General features: G+C 40.4%; 1 long non-coding RNA gene across 1 annotated transcript; it reads right to left on the bottom strand.

The window, feature by feature from the left end:
* Positions 1–1,931: 1,931 nt before the first annotated feature.
* On the bottom strand, positions 1,932–14,372 carry LOC149918986 (uncharacterized). The gene is made up of 3 exons (XR_016464695.1): positions 14,101–14,372; positions 13,926–13,981; positions 1,932–2,372 (listed from the first exon to the last, which is right to left on the bottom strand). It is a non-coding gene; the product is annotated as an uncharacterized LOC149918986 (long non-coding RNA).
* Positions 14,373–14,649: the final 277 nt, after the last annotated feature.

Raw genomic sequence — 14,649 nt, 5'->3', positions numbered from 1 at the left:
AACAGAGCCAAAGGAAACCAGGGAGCTGATATTTAAAGGCCTTTGGGCCTTGATTGACCCTGCAGCCCTGTTAAAAATATAGTAGGGAGACTCTGCAGCAGTAAGCTTGCAGTGAGCACAGCCCTACTACCCCTAGCACCATGACCAGGCAAGTGGAGCGTGCCAGGGTCCACCTACATGTAAAACCATACTTAAAACTGGCATTACTGTGTGCATGATCCATGTACCTGAAATTCTTTCTCACCTCTAACTTGGTCTCCCCAACCTCAGCTGAAGCAATAGGTAGATCACAGTACTGTCCCTCTGCCAACGGTGTCCAATGCCGGTGGTCCCCAAGTACCCTCAGGAGTCTGAGCTCTACTGTAAGTACTGAGAAGAGATGCTGAGTTTTAGGAGCTGGATATTTTATTATTTTGTGTCTGTAAGAAAGGCTGTTTGTCATACTCAAACAAAGCTGCCACAAGAGGCTGCTTAGTTATATGTCAGAATCACAAGCTACAGGCACAAAAATGCAAACCCCAGCTTTGCTTTTGTCACTAGCGTCTGTCTTTTTTTTTTTTCTTCTGATATTTTTTATTTAGATCATCATTAATTTTGTCTTTCTAGACACATTACCTTGTCTCTCTTTTTTCTTCCTATCTACTCTTCCCCATTGCCAGAATGACTTACAATATTGCAGATGGAAAAAAACCCACAAATTTTCAATTGCAGAGAGCAGCAAGAAAATCCTGTGTGGGCTCATCTTTCCTTTTCTCAACAAAGCAGAACTGACAGGAAGCATGAATCATCCTGCACCTCTGCACAGTTGTGTCAAACCTACCTGCATTTGAGACACAGTGCAGAGACTGTGTCTTGTTCTCCTATACTCCCAGTGAGTCAATGGGCAAAGAGGCCGAAGGCTGTTATATCAACTTGATGTTCACCTCACAGCTGGAGTGAAGAGCCATCCCTTGCAGGAGAGACCAGCCTCACCCTATTTGGTGTCCCCATATTTGTTTATTCCTCTCTTCTAGGAGCAAAAGGATTGCTGATGTGCTGTGGGCCACCTCTGAATTCAGGACATTCCACACACTTTAATAATTTCTCTTTTTGAGGAATATTCCTAACATTGTGTCTGTTCCCCTGGTTATGCTTCCCTACCACTTTTCTTTCTGTCCTCACACACCCTTCTCCTATCCCCTTCTCAGTAAAATGATGCACAGGGATGCAGAGCAGCTTGGTGCTGGACTTTCAATATATTTAAACACAAGCAATTCACTGAGCTGGAAAATTGTAAATCTGCAATTTTATTTTAAAAAGTGTTCACCCTGTTCTTTGAAGCCATGTTCAGAGACAGCAGAATAATTAATAGACCTTTGTGTGATACAGAGGCAAAGAATGACAAATTTTGATAAAATTGGTAAGATTTGTTTTTTTAAATTTTAAGCAGCAGATTTATGTGTCTAGTTTTACTTACTATTACAAGAAGAGAAAGGCTGTTAAAACTATCCTGTGCAGGTTAAAGCACTGTCACACTTTTTTCCTCTGAACTAACATTGAGGGGGCAACAACATGTACTGAGGCATTAGTACTGTTTGCTCAGTGTGTATGCAGTGCCTACCCTGCACCATGTCTAGACACCTTCCTAGCATTTCATGTAACAGCATTTCAAACCAAATCAGAGAGAGACCAGAGCTGTCATCATAGCTCATTCTAGTTATAAAGCACACCCTTACTTGATGCGCTGCTCGGAAAGTGAAGCAAGACACACAACAAAAGTAAAAGATGTTTAAGGTGGCCAACATAAAAAAAGAGGCAAGAGCCAACCAAAGTGAAAAATAAAGGTGAATGTTTTCAAAGGTTGGAAACTCTCACATAGAGGGAGAGTATAACTGAAATGAAACAGAACTTGTCATCATCCTTTTTAAGAAATGCAGCTGGACTGACGTAGCTGTACTGAATTATGGATGACGATGTGAATTATATGTGCAAAGAACCACTACACAGATGAGATAACACCAGTTTGAAGGAGAAAAAGACCACAGAGTTTTATTGCTTGGCCACAAAAATACAGAAGAAGTGATGAGAGAAGCAACAGCTTCTTGAGGGAAATCCATCTGAATTAAGGAGAGGGTATGAATTTAGAGTGGAGTACAAAGAAAACTGTGAACTAACAAAGGCACTTTCGGAGGAATATGTCTTCCAGAATAAGTCTTTAAGACAGGTAAGCCCTGTGGGAAACAAAGGACTCTGCAGAGAAAATGGGCAGTAAGGCAGCTGTTGAGTAGTCTCTTGGTTGCTGACGGTTGCATCTGTTAGATTATTCCAATTTCTTAATGCCTAAATTAAGTTGGCTGGGACCTGCGCCTTCAACACTCTTGGAAGGAGCTCTGCTGAGTAAAGAGAAATGAAATATCAGATTAAAACCAGACTTATTCCACTCCTGTTTTCTGCCAGCTCTGTCATTCAGTCTCTGTAATATGCCCATCATGCAGAAACTGAGTCATGTGCCTAGGTCCCTCATTTACAGAGCATGCCCTGCAAACACTGAACATAGCAGGAAGGGTGTTAGACAGTGTTATCTGTCAAGTGTAACTATTAATTCAGCCCCATGATACTTAAAGTAGAAGAGAATATCAATTTGTTTCGCCACTTATGTTAAGCTGCAACATTTAGGAATATATAGTCTGTGTAGTAAAAGAGCAGCATCTGCTGTGAGCTTGGAAAACAAATTATTACTGCTTGTTAAAATCTTTGCATAAATATTTGGGGAATTGTTTTTTTTTATTATTTTTTATTTTTATTTTGCAAAGGATTCTCTCTTCAATTAGTCCCACAGCCTCTTTGGGTTCTTATTTTCTTTGCTCTCAGCAGTTGTGCGCAGTTATAGCAAATCAGGCCTCATGAACCACAGGCATTTGCACACTTGTTTCCATAGCTGGGTACAGCACTCAGTGAGAGGAGTCACTCAGGCATATGGCCTGTAATAAGCTGAGCTCCAACGAGCTGGAACTTCCTGCTTTAACAGTTATTTGGCCATTTGTTTTCATGCTGCAGCTCTTCGATTATTTCCCTCTCTTTGACAGAATGATGAAAGCAGCCACAGGGTTTATGTGCCACCTCTACGAAATGTTTCCCACATTCCAGTAATAAGGCAGAAAACAAGGGGGATGAATAGGAATAAGGTGCCCACTGAGTCTGGAAGTCCTGGAGATAAAAAGGAACATATTCTGCCAAAAGAAAGACTAACATATGTACAATTAAAACTGCCCAAACCAGCTAGCTAGTACCTTGAAATTAACACTTTGTCTGAGGTTGTCCATGTAGCAAGTGACTATCCTAGTTTTCTCTCTCATATCAAAATTGGTGATTATTATTTTTACAGCATATCTGCTCAGCTTGCTCAGCTTGGAGAATAGAAGGCTCCGAGGTGACCTGATAGTGGCCTTTCAATATCAAAATGGGGAAGAAGGAGACGACTCTTTAGTAGTGCCTGTGGTGATAGAACAAGGGGAAATGGTTTGGTGCTTAAGAAAGTAGGTGTAGATTATATACAATGAAAAAGTCTTTTGCAGTGAGGGCAGTGAACACTGGAACAGGTTTCCCAGAGAGGTGGTAGAAGCTCCATCCCTGGAGACTTTGTGGGTGAGGCTGGATCAAGTCTTGAACAACCTGATCTAGCTGTGTATGTCCCTGTCCATTGCAGGGGAGCTAGACTAGATGACCTTTAAAGGTCCCTTCCAACTCTAAGGATTCTGTGATTCTATGTTCTTTAATTATTACAGCATTTCATTTAGAGACATAAGCTTAAAGGCATTTTCATAGTTTAAGAATATTAGTGAAAAATACCACTTTAAATAAACAAGTGACATGTCTAGTGAAATGGCAAAACTGGAAATAAGTCTGAAAACTTTCAAAGCAAATGAGTGAACCAACAGAGGGTTTTGCACAACATAAACAGCTAAGGAAGAATCAAGCAAGAAGAAAAAACTTCATTGATTTAACAAATAAATAACAACATTTCTGTGGAGAACTCAAGGGAACTCGCAGCAAACTAGGTCTTGTTTTCCCAAAGAAACCTATATCCTGAGCACACTAGCCAGTCTGACATTAACCTAGGTTGCCTTCTGAGCCCTGGCACAGCACAGAGACAGCTCTACGTTTTTCCTAATTGGAACCAATGGAAAAGTTTTTTACATCGAACTGTTTTGCAACAGAGTGGAGCTTGCAGTGGCAGTGAATTTTGCATGAAGTAGTTCTGCTTTTCACTGCACATCTCAATTTTTTATTGAAAAACTAAACTAGCAAACCAAGAAAGTAGATGAAATGCTTCAATTCTGAAGGGCAGTCACAGCACTCCAGAAGTCTCAAGTCCCTTCTGCTCTCATTCCTAACCGGGACTTGGTTCCTGAGCCAAACTACATTTCTCAGCAAAGTTCTGTCCAGGCAGCAATACTGATATTCCTCTAACCTGCATGAGAGGAGAATGTTCTTCATGGAAGATGTGATGAATTCAAGGAGTCAGCACTTCACGTTCATTTGTTGAAACATGCAATCCTTTATCACCCAATTCACTCACTGTTCAAAGAACAGGGAAAAAGAAAAAAACATGAATATAGGAAAACTGGAATAGAAATGGGCACAGATCCTTTCAGCCTAGTCAATTACAGCAGCTATTTTTTGTAGGCAACGAAGCAGTGCTGGAGGGCCCTCCAAAAATGAACAGGACAGCCACTCAAGTATGAAAAACCAATTAAGCAGAAAAAGAGGCCACTCGGTCTTGCTTAGTGACAACCATAGGATATGTCAGCCAGTTTTCATATAGAGATGTCCCTTGCATCCAGTCTGAGTCAAGGCGCAAGAGAAATGAATGTGTTGGGTGAAGGCGAATTTGCACACAAAGAGGACCACATAAAATATGGAGAAGATGCAGTCTTTTACATCCTCAAGCTGAAAGGATGCACTGACAGGATAAGCAACTTTTAAAGTCAGTTGATGATTTTACTTACTTTCCAGAGAGGATTGCTTTTGCTTTCTCCAACTAGAGTCTCAGCTGGTGTAACTTATATAGCTGATTTCTGTAAAATCCATGTCAATTTACCTGTTGAGCTGCTTGCCCTTAGAGAAATGGCATGTTATCTAAGGTGAAAAATACATGCTCAGGCTTTGCTTCAACTTCTGTTCAAGGAGAAAATATTGTGAGCTTGAGGCTTCAAAAGTGACAATACTTACTCCCAGCTATGCAAAAACAGAGGTAAGAAGCCACTTTCACTTCAAAGATCAAAAATAAATCTCGCATTTATTTTTGAAAAGAAAAGGGAATCTTCTGAAGCAAGATGAAGAGCGAAGTTGTTAATATAGAGAAGCTCTTAAGATATCTGCAAAGAGGAGCAGAAATAAACATGCAAATGGAGCTTGACACATTTCTTGAAGGGAGAAGTTATGAATGACTGGGTATGTTTGAAACTTGGTGAGATGACTTTCAGTACCAAAGGATCAAGAGACTCTTGATCAAGGGAATCTAGGAAAGGCAGAAAAAGAAGAGGTGAAGGAATACAAGCCCAGAGTGAAAAGTTTTTTCTTGCTATTTTTCAGGCCTGTTTTCTTTCTCATTAGAGCTATGGGGGAAGAGGAGAGAAAAGGACAGATGTGTATCAACACCTGTCTTTTAATGCTGAGTAATATCCATTGAGCCTCAGAAAGAGGTTTGATTTAGGTTCTGTTTGTGGAACAAACTGATCAATTCTCATCTGAGTTGTCCTCATTTACCTACTTTCTGTACAAGGGAAAATAATTGGTGAGCTGATCAGATAAGGAAATGCCAAATAAGGAATTGGATTATAGCAGAAAGCCAATCTTTAGGAAGAATTAGCCTCTTGATTTTCTGAGTCATATAGAAAAGAGGAGGAAAAAAGCTATAAGGCATTTGTGAGGAACTTACTAACTTTTTATGACTGTACCAAGGGATTTTTCAGGCCAGTGTGCTCAGCAGTGCTTCTAGTGCTGCTCCAGAAAAGCTTTGCTTATGGTCCTCATAGTTTCTCTCTAAGAAGTCTAACATCACTGGGCAACCACATATGCACATAACATGGGTGGCTCAGTCTTAAGTAAAGCATCAATGACCATAAACAGTGTAGGGCAGTTAGAGATATGTGCCTACCTTGCTTTTATTGGTTCCTGCTCCCACAGTACTGGTTACAGTGAAACTAGCAGAGACAGCAGAGAAGTGACTAGACTAGCGTGGCTGGGATTACATAAAGCATCCATGGGCTGTTGAGTTCTTTTACAATGTTGAGGCCACAAGTCAGTGCCACCTGCCCAGCTACCACCTGTTGGCTCCATCCCAGCACAAGGGCTCACTAGCTCAGCTGCTGCAGCTGCCTGCGGCTAATCTATGCTTGTCTTTGATCAGCTAAACTTAAAATACAAGTTGCTATCGAGCCAGGCAGTGACTTTCCTTTCTCAAAGATGCAAATGCTAACAAATGTTTTAAAATTCCACATTGAGTATTCCTCTGTGCATGTACATGTGGGTGTGTGTGTACACCACTATTTGCAATGCTGCTTAGAAGCATTAAAGCAAAATGACATTGTCAGCTTTACCTTTTTTTTTTTTTTTTTTTTTTTTTTTTGTATTTGATAACTACTGATGTCAATTTATTTTTGTTTGTGAATCTCAGCCTGATTGCTGCTGAGTCACAGAAGAAGGCAAATAATAATAAATACAGTTCCTTACCAGAAAGCTGCTGACCACTGGAAAGATGATCAGAAGGGGAGTCTTCTAAAACCAGCCATGACGGTGTCTTAGTTTCAGCTGGGATGGAATTGCTTTCTTTAGAGTGTCTGATATGATGCTGTTTTTAGGTTCTAGGATACAAACAATGTTGATAACACACCAATTTCTATAGTTGCTGCTAAGCAGTGTTTTACAGAGTGGAGGCCATTCTTAGCGAAGGGCCCAAGGAGTTGCGAGGGTATGGAATTAGGACAGCTGACCTAAACTGGACATTCCATAACATATGACATCAAACAGAAGGAGTTTTGAACGAGGTGAGAGTTATCTCTCTTTTCCACTGCTCAGGGTGTTAGCTGGGCACCAAATAGGGAGTGGTGAGCAATTGCTGGTGCATCACTTGTTATATATATTTATATACATTCATATATATATATATATAAAGTCATAACTACTATCTTTTTCCTTTTCTCTACCTTATAAATAGTTTTATCTCAACCCACAAGTTCTACCTTTTTTTTTTTTTCTTTATTTTTTCTCTCCAATTCTCTCCCCCATCCCACTGGGAAGAGGGGAGTGAGCAAATGACCGTGTGGTGCTCGGCCACCTGCTGGGTCATAGAATTGCTAAGGTTGGAATAGACCACTAAGGTCATCCAGTCCAACTGTCAGCCTATCCCCACCATGTCCACCGACCATGTCCCTCTGTGCCACATCCACACGGTTCTTGAACATCTCCAGGGATGGTGACCTCACCACCTTCATGGCAAACTACAACAGGCATACAGAAGGTTTCTGTTTCCTGTGCAAATTTCCCTGTCACTCACAAGATTTGACTGATGTGGGCTGCATTCTCCAAGACAGAAATATGAATATCCAGAAGCAGTAGCAAAGGCTGTCCTAACTTATGCAAATAGGAGCAGAGGATGCACAACGCCCTGGAAACTGAAACACAGAAAGACAGCTGAACTCTGACATCCATGTTCTGATTTCCAGGGCATTTATTCCTCGTCCATCAATCCTCAGTCTTCTAGCTGATATGACTGAACCATGTAATACTTAAATAATTTTCATCATTTTTAAGTTTTAGGAAAACATTACTAGCACATTTCATATACCCTGAGTAACAGTGGCATCACAGGAGATGGCTGCAAATCTTCAAGATACAGTAGTAATTGCTGCTCAACTTTGAGTCTGACAGCACAGATTCACCTCACATATGATAATAGAACCCTGAGAAAATTGTCAGGCTTTTGAGTCCACTGCAAACACAATTAGGTGATATGATAACTCCAATGGCACTTTGAGCTAAAGTGTGGATGAAATGAGAGGACCCTACCACTGTGCCACGGCTGAGATTTCATGGTTCCCCACTAGTAGCATGAGAAATGAAGTGAGACACAACAAGATATATATCTTTTCTTCCCATGGCTGAAAGGCTTTCTGGGACCTCTGAGAAAACAGCATGACTGATACAGGGGCTTGAAGGTATCTACCAACTGATACTTTCAAGATAGCATATAGACCCTGCTTAGTTCTTTACCAACACAGCCCAAAATAGGTTTATCAACAATACTGGCTTAAAAGCAGCCACAACAAAGTCATGCCTTTTGTCCTGAAGTGCTGTGTGGAATCACAAGAAGGACTCTGGGGTACCTTTGAAAAACTCTGCTTACAACAGGGTAACTGCTGGTTAGAAGAAGGGGAGCATGGGATCTCTGGAATCAAACTCTTGCTACAAACATGAGTCTCATCATGGGTGTTTGGCTTGAAAACACTCTTTGCTTCTCATGGTCAAGTTTATTCTGCTATAAAGGATTCACTCAAGCAGTGTAATGAACAGAGACTTCCCTTAGGGCATAAAGAGCAAGGAAACATCACTTACAAAACTGTGACTGGTAAATCACAACAGATGAAGGTTATAGTGCTAATGTAGATTTTCCTATGTGCACATCTAGCAATATAGCATGTTTGGAAGGTTTCCATTACCCACTATTCTCAGCTTACTCCTTTTCTCTCTTTCCTAAGTTGCATGACATAGAACACGGTGCTACTAGTTCCAAAGTCCAGTCCTCTGAGGAAGACCAGAAAATCATTCTGCCATTTCACATTTGATTTGTGTCCGCACTAATTACACAGGCAGTTATTGAAAGGGCTCAGAGGTGCAGCACTGTTTTCCCTTCTTATATGACCTGCAAGGAAATAGAAAAAGAACCCCACAGATTATTCCCTTCAAGTTCAAGTTATTTAGTCCAGCAGCTTTCATCTGAGTAAGGAGCTGTAGGCTGGGTTTTTTTGTTGTTCTTGCCATGGCTAATTTAGTTCTCCGCATGTGTTTCAAGCATTTTGCTGAAGAACCACATTGTTTATAATGACACTGATGGTGATGGAATATCAACCCCTCTCTAATGTCCTACAGTGGCTGAGGGGAATGCTCCCAGCTTCCCACTCTTCTTGTCAAGCCAAAAGGTACATTATAGCCCATCTATTTCAGAAACACATGCCAGGAGGATTGAAATCTGCAAGTCTGTCTGCTCAATATGAACATCAAAGAGAGGCAGATCCCCTGCCAAGCAGGAAAGTTGAAGCAACGAGAACATTAGCCAGCTAAGCCACAGTTGCTAGACTTGATTGCAGACTTAGAAAAGATAAAGTACATTTTATTCACTGCAAAGTGATAGCTTCAAACAGATATTCAAAATATATGGCTGAAATATTTTCTCCTACTCACACTCTTAAAAAGATAGCAATGCCTCAGTGCTAGTGGAGCATGCTATGTTGCATACCCTTTTCTTGACTCTGACAATAATGCAACTATAGACACAGGATTGACAGCTGACTTATTTATTTGAGAAAATTCCATGCACTGAACAGAAAAGCATTATCATCACTTGGCCTTAGGGCTTTCTATCTGTTTACTCTCCCTAAAAATATGTGCACTTTCTTAAGAGAAAAAGTGGTTTTGTTGTTCATTGTGAGCTATGACTTTCCTTTGTCACAGGTTACAGCAGCAAATTTAAATAGGATAACTTCTGAACTCAAATGGAATATAAATGATATCAACTGAATGTTTTTCTGGTTTCAGGTGCCTCAGCGACCTCAGCCCAACTGAGGGCCCAAGGCTTATATTTATCTCGCTTAATTCAGTTGTTAAAAACCTTTATATTTAACAGCACAGAACTAGAGCTTTATCAGAGAAACTTACCACTGTCTGTCTTCCACTTTCCTCAGCAACAAGTGTTATGGTATTTTACAAAAGACAAAGTGTTTTATTTTTGGTTGTCCTTCCTGTCGTAATCACACACAGATAATGGATCATTTTGGCTGTTCCAGAATGCCCTTAGTGTTAGAACACTGCCTTTTTTTTTTTTTTTTTCCCCTAATGAACATCAGCCTGGATTGTGTGTGGGATTCATTTCATATTACAGGAGCTGTGGAAAAAGCAAGGATACCTCATCCATGCTATTGGGTTTTCCTCACTGGGGAGGGAAGATTTTTCTGTTTCAAGGTTTTTTTCCAGTAGCAGGGATTCATTAACCTCTGCAGCTGCCTTTTGTGCTGGTGCCTCATCATTACAGGAGCCTGAGAGATTACTGTAGAACAGACATCCAACTTTTTGACAGCTGCAACTAGAGGAGATGAATCCCACTGTAGGTAACAGCCTCTGTTCTTTTTATTAGTCAGGGACTGTTCCAAACAATTCTGGCACACTGTTCTTTTTCAATCTCATGTTTTGCCCCAGACCCCAAACACAGCCAAGTCTCTTACAAGAAGTTCAGACCCTAGAACTTCAAAACCATATTCTCACTCTTAGAAAACTGCACCTGTGTATATTTCACTGATCTCTTTTTCTTACTCTTTATCACAAAAATATACGTTGTCAGGGTTAACTCTGCATGGCATATGCTCTCTACAGTTCTGTATTGCATTTTCATAGCTAGCATTTGTTGCCTGAACTAACTGAAAACTGTTAAAAACAGCAAGTGCTCAAAATCAAGCAAGTGTCAAGGAGAAAACTGTTTTCTAAGTACCCTCTTGCTGCTGGCAACTATTACATGCTGACAAATCAGATCCCGTAAACCTGGTCTAATTTCTAACCATCTCCCCAACAGAACTTTAGCTGTTCCATTCTTGTACTGTTTCTTTTCTTCACATTACTGCTGTTAACGTATCTTTTTGAGAAATCACTTAGGGCTGAGAAATCTGAGAAAGGTCTGCTGCTTACAGTGCCCCTGCCCCACCTGCCTGGCACTGGGCTATGAGAGCTGCATGAGCTTTTGCAGCACAGCATAGCCACCAGCAGACAAGGGCTTCTTGGATCAACAATCATGGGTATGCCAGGTATTGGTGCACTTACTTTTCAAAGCTGGTATTACCAGCTAGCAGGTGGCATGTTTCCTAAAATGACACTGAGGCTTGTAGTTTCATTCTGGTATATTCTGTGCTTGTTAAATATTTTGATCTGGGTGCCACAGCAAGTAATAAGATTAGATGGATCTTGAGTCTGAACTATTAGAAATAGCATTCACCACTCTGCATAGGGCTGAAGTACTCTAACTTTGCTACAGTCCTTGGTGCCCTGTCTGTCCAGACTGGGGAATTTAGTACAGGATGTTGTGGCTCCCTTCTACCTCTACTCAATTTTTTTTCAAAGCAAAAATAACAGCAAGACAACAGGTACTCAGGTGTTGTCATAAAGGGGGCGATCAGGCTATGACACAATGATGCGAAGCTTGGGTGAAAAATAAACTGGTCCTGGTGTAGACACCATCATTATTGCAAGTGGATACACAGCCTGTTACCAAGTGAGTCCTGTAACTCTTTATAACACAAAACTGTTGAATTTCTGACACTTGTTCTGTGATGCAAATCCAGAATGATTCTGTTGACCTCAGTTCTGGGGGGTCACAGTCAGCTGCTGATTTTAAATACAACTGCAGTTGTTTGACAACTTAGGGATAAATCCCATGCTGGCAGAACAGATGGGTTTACACAGAATAATGTAAATTATTTTGGTTTTGAACTGCCAGTGAATGATGTAGAGCAAACCACCGTGCCCCTTTACCAGTTATTCTAATCAGGTTGCAGTAACGTTTGATGTATAAATCCAGTCCTCCATTTATATCACAGCACTATATCATTGCTGCAATTCTGTGCATATTTTTATTTATAAATATGTGTGTACTCAAATACACAGATACATATATGGATATTTATATATGCACACAAAGACTCTCTCTCATACACACAAGTGTATATAATATAAACTACTCTGAGCGCTTGTGACCTACAATAACAAATTACAAATTGGATAGAGAATAAGTGCAATTTTCTCTTCTTTTTTTTTTTTTTTTTCTACACTTCCTGTATGTGAATCTGCGAGTGGAACTAAAGCATAATTTGCAGCACAGAAAGGAAATGGTTTTGATGTTTATGAATCACTACTGTCAAATTTGTACAAGTAAAGTACAGTACAGTGCATGTATATACACAGTAGACCTCTTCATGTTTAAAACATTCTGGAGAGCTTAACAAGTGATAACCTAAGATAAAGCTACTGTTGGGTCAGAGAATGAATTAAACAAGTGTTGCCTTTAGTCTTGACATGAAAGCATTTACAGAGCCGATGTTCCAAATCTCTACTGGCAGAATATTCAGAGGTGGCAAACGAAAGAGCACTTAAGATGCACAGGCTCTTTCAGCTATGGATTTATAATGATATTCCTGTAGAGCATTTGTAGAACACAAAACCTGACTTGGGCAGTAAGGAAGCAATATCTCAGCTGGATATGTAGGGCCTTGAGATTAGATGAGCACCTGGAATACCTTTTAGTGCTAATGAAGGCCCAAGAATAGATCACCTCCTGGGGGACCAGCAGTAATAGCAACTGACTTTTTGACCATTCCCTCCCCCTTGTTGCTTTCTTAAATTAATATTAAAGTTTTTTCTGCTTACATTTTGCAGGTATACTTCATAATTATACAAGTGACAGACTGAAAGCTCCTAAATGGGTTTCACTGGCAGAACAGTTACAGCTACAGTTTGCTGAAGAAACAGCTGCTCTTCTGTCCTGAATGAATCATCACAGAGCAGTGAAGAGGAGACTCAGTCCTCAGTTTGCTATGCTCTTTTCATGAAGTTGACATCTGTCATTCAGAATTCAGAGACTTCTAAGAGCTGAGTGGATGCTCCTTCCTGTATAGAGCATTACAAAACTAATGGACAGTTATAACTCGCAATCATTCCTCAACTGACCCTGACTCAGTCAAGTTCTCTGGTGTTGATCGTACTCTGATACACTCTTGGTCTCTCAGGTTGTATTGACCCTCCATTTGACTGTTTGACCCACCAAAATGTGCTTTTAAGTAACTTGCATTCAATTTTGAAAGCCTCAGGTTCATTTAAAAAGAATCCTCTAGGAAAAGTGAGAGACTAATACCAAACATAAAGCTATGAGGACATTAAGAAGTAGGCAAAAATCAGACTTTCCTCATAATAATTTTGTCATGTAAACTATTGTAGACAGAGCCATAGACTAAATTGTCCTCTATTCAATTTTTATTTAGTCATATGTTCCTCTCTTTTGAAACAATGTTTTTAGAAGGCTTCTAATAAAGTATGAAAGTATCTGAAATTGGAAAAAAATTGATTTTAAGAACTTAACTCCAAAATTGTTGCCAAAATCTCCCTTCCTGCCTACACTCTATCAGTGTCTTGCATCTTGTTTATCTTTCGTTTTGGAGGTACCAGAGATTTTACATTTTTCTGACTGTATAAAAACACTCTCAATCTGAGCACAGAATCATAGAATCACCCAGGTTAGAAAAGACCTCCAGCATTATAAATCCAACCATCAACATGGCCTACTGAATCTCATCACTAAACCATTTCTTTAGTGCCACATCCATGCATCTCTTAATTACCACAAAGGACAGAGATTACACCACCTGCCTGGGCATCCCATTCCAATGCATGACAATTTTCTCCATGAGCATCCCTAATCTATCAGAATTTAAAAGCTACACAGGTTAATATTAGTCTTAGAGTACACCTGGAGTACACAGACAGGTTCAGATACCTGCCTGAACAAAACAAGCTATACCAAGCAGAGGCTCTCTCCACAGGCTTATTGTGTTTATACCGAAAGAAGAATACCAAAATTACTGGATGAGAGACAAGTAGCACAGGAGGGCTCAGGCAGTCAGGATACTCACCCGCACCCTTGGGAATTCAGGCTCTCACACGCCAACAACGACAACAGACTTGCTACCTGTAAACAAAATACTGAATTTCACAAATCCAGCCTTTTGCGTAGCCCCCTTTACATTCCCAGAGCTATGTGCAGTGATGCTACGTCTTATATTTGTAAATGGCTTTTAGAGTGCTTACCTGAGCAGCAGATGCTTGCCAAGTGCCAGGCAGCAGCTTGTGACACTCATTAGCACCACATGCCTAACGCCAAGGAGCTCACCTCTTGGCTGTGTCAGATCACAGCTCTGCACGGTCACGTTGCTGAAAGCCCATGTATGCAAAGACTGCATAAAAGGCTGCTGTTAATATGAATTAGAGGTTAATTCCAGAAGTCAGGAAAGCTGATGTTTCATCTGAAAACAAACATGATATACGTTTGTGCTGGAAGTTGTAAACAAAGAGGCATGCAGGGTAGGTAGCCTCAAGCTAGCAGAAATTTTTAAAAATCCTGAGACTTGTCTTTACATTATTTATAGGCTGGAGAAGATTCATTGTTTGTGAAACAACAGGCAGCCCTCTACTACTAGCTACATCTATTGACACAGTGAAACAGTCTTGGATTGAAATTTGCTTTGATATCCTGTAGAGATTTTCTCCTATTCTGAGTTTCTTATATATACTGTGCTCACAGTGCGTGAGCTTGCCCAGTCTATCATATATGTGCATTCTCTGTGCCTTATATGTTGC

This window comes from Phasianus colchicus, chromosome 2, assembly GCF_987193195.1.
Source record: "Phasianus colchicus chromosome 2, bPhaCol1.hap1.1, whole genome shotgun sequence".
NCBI lineage: Eukaryota > Metazoa > Chordata > Aves > Galliformes > Phasianidae > Phasianus > Phasianus colchicus.
The sequence above is the reverse complement of the archived record's forward strand: the minus strand, read 5'-3'. Positions and strand labels throughout refer to the sequence as shown.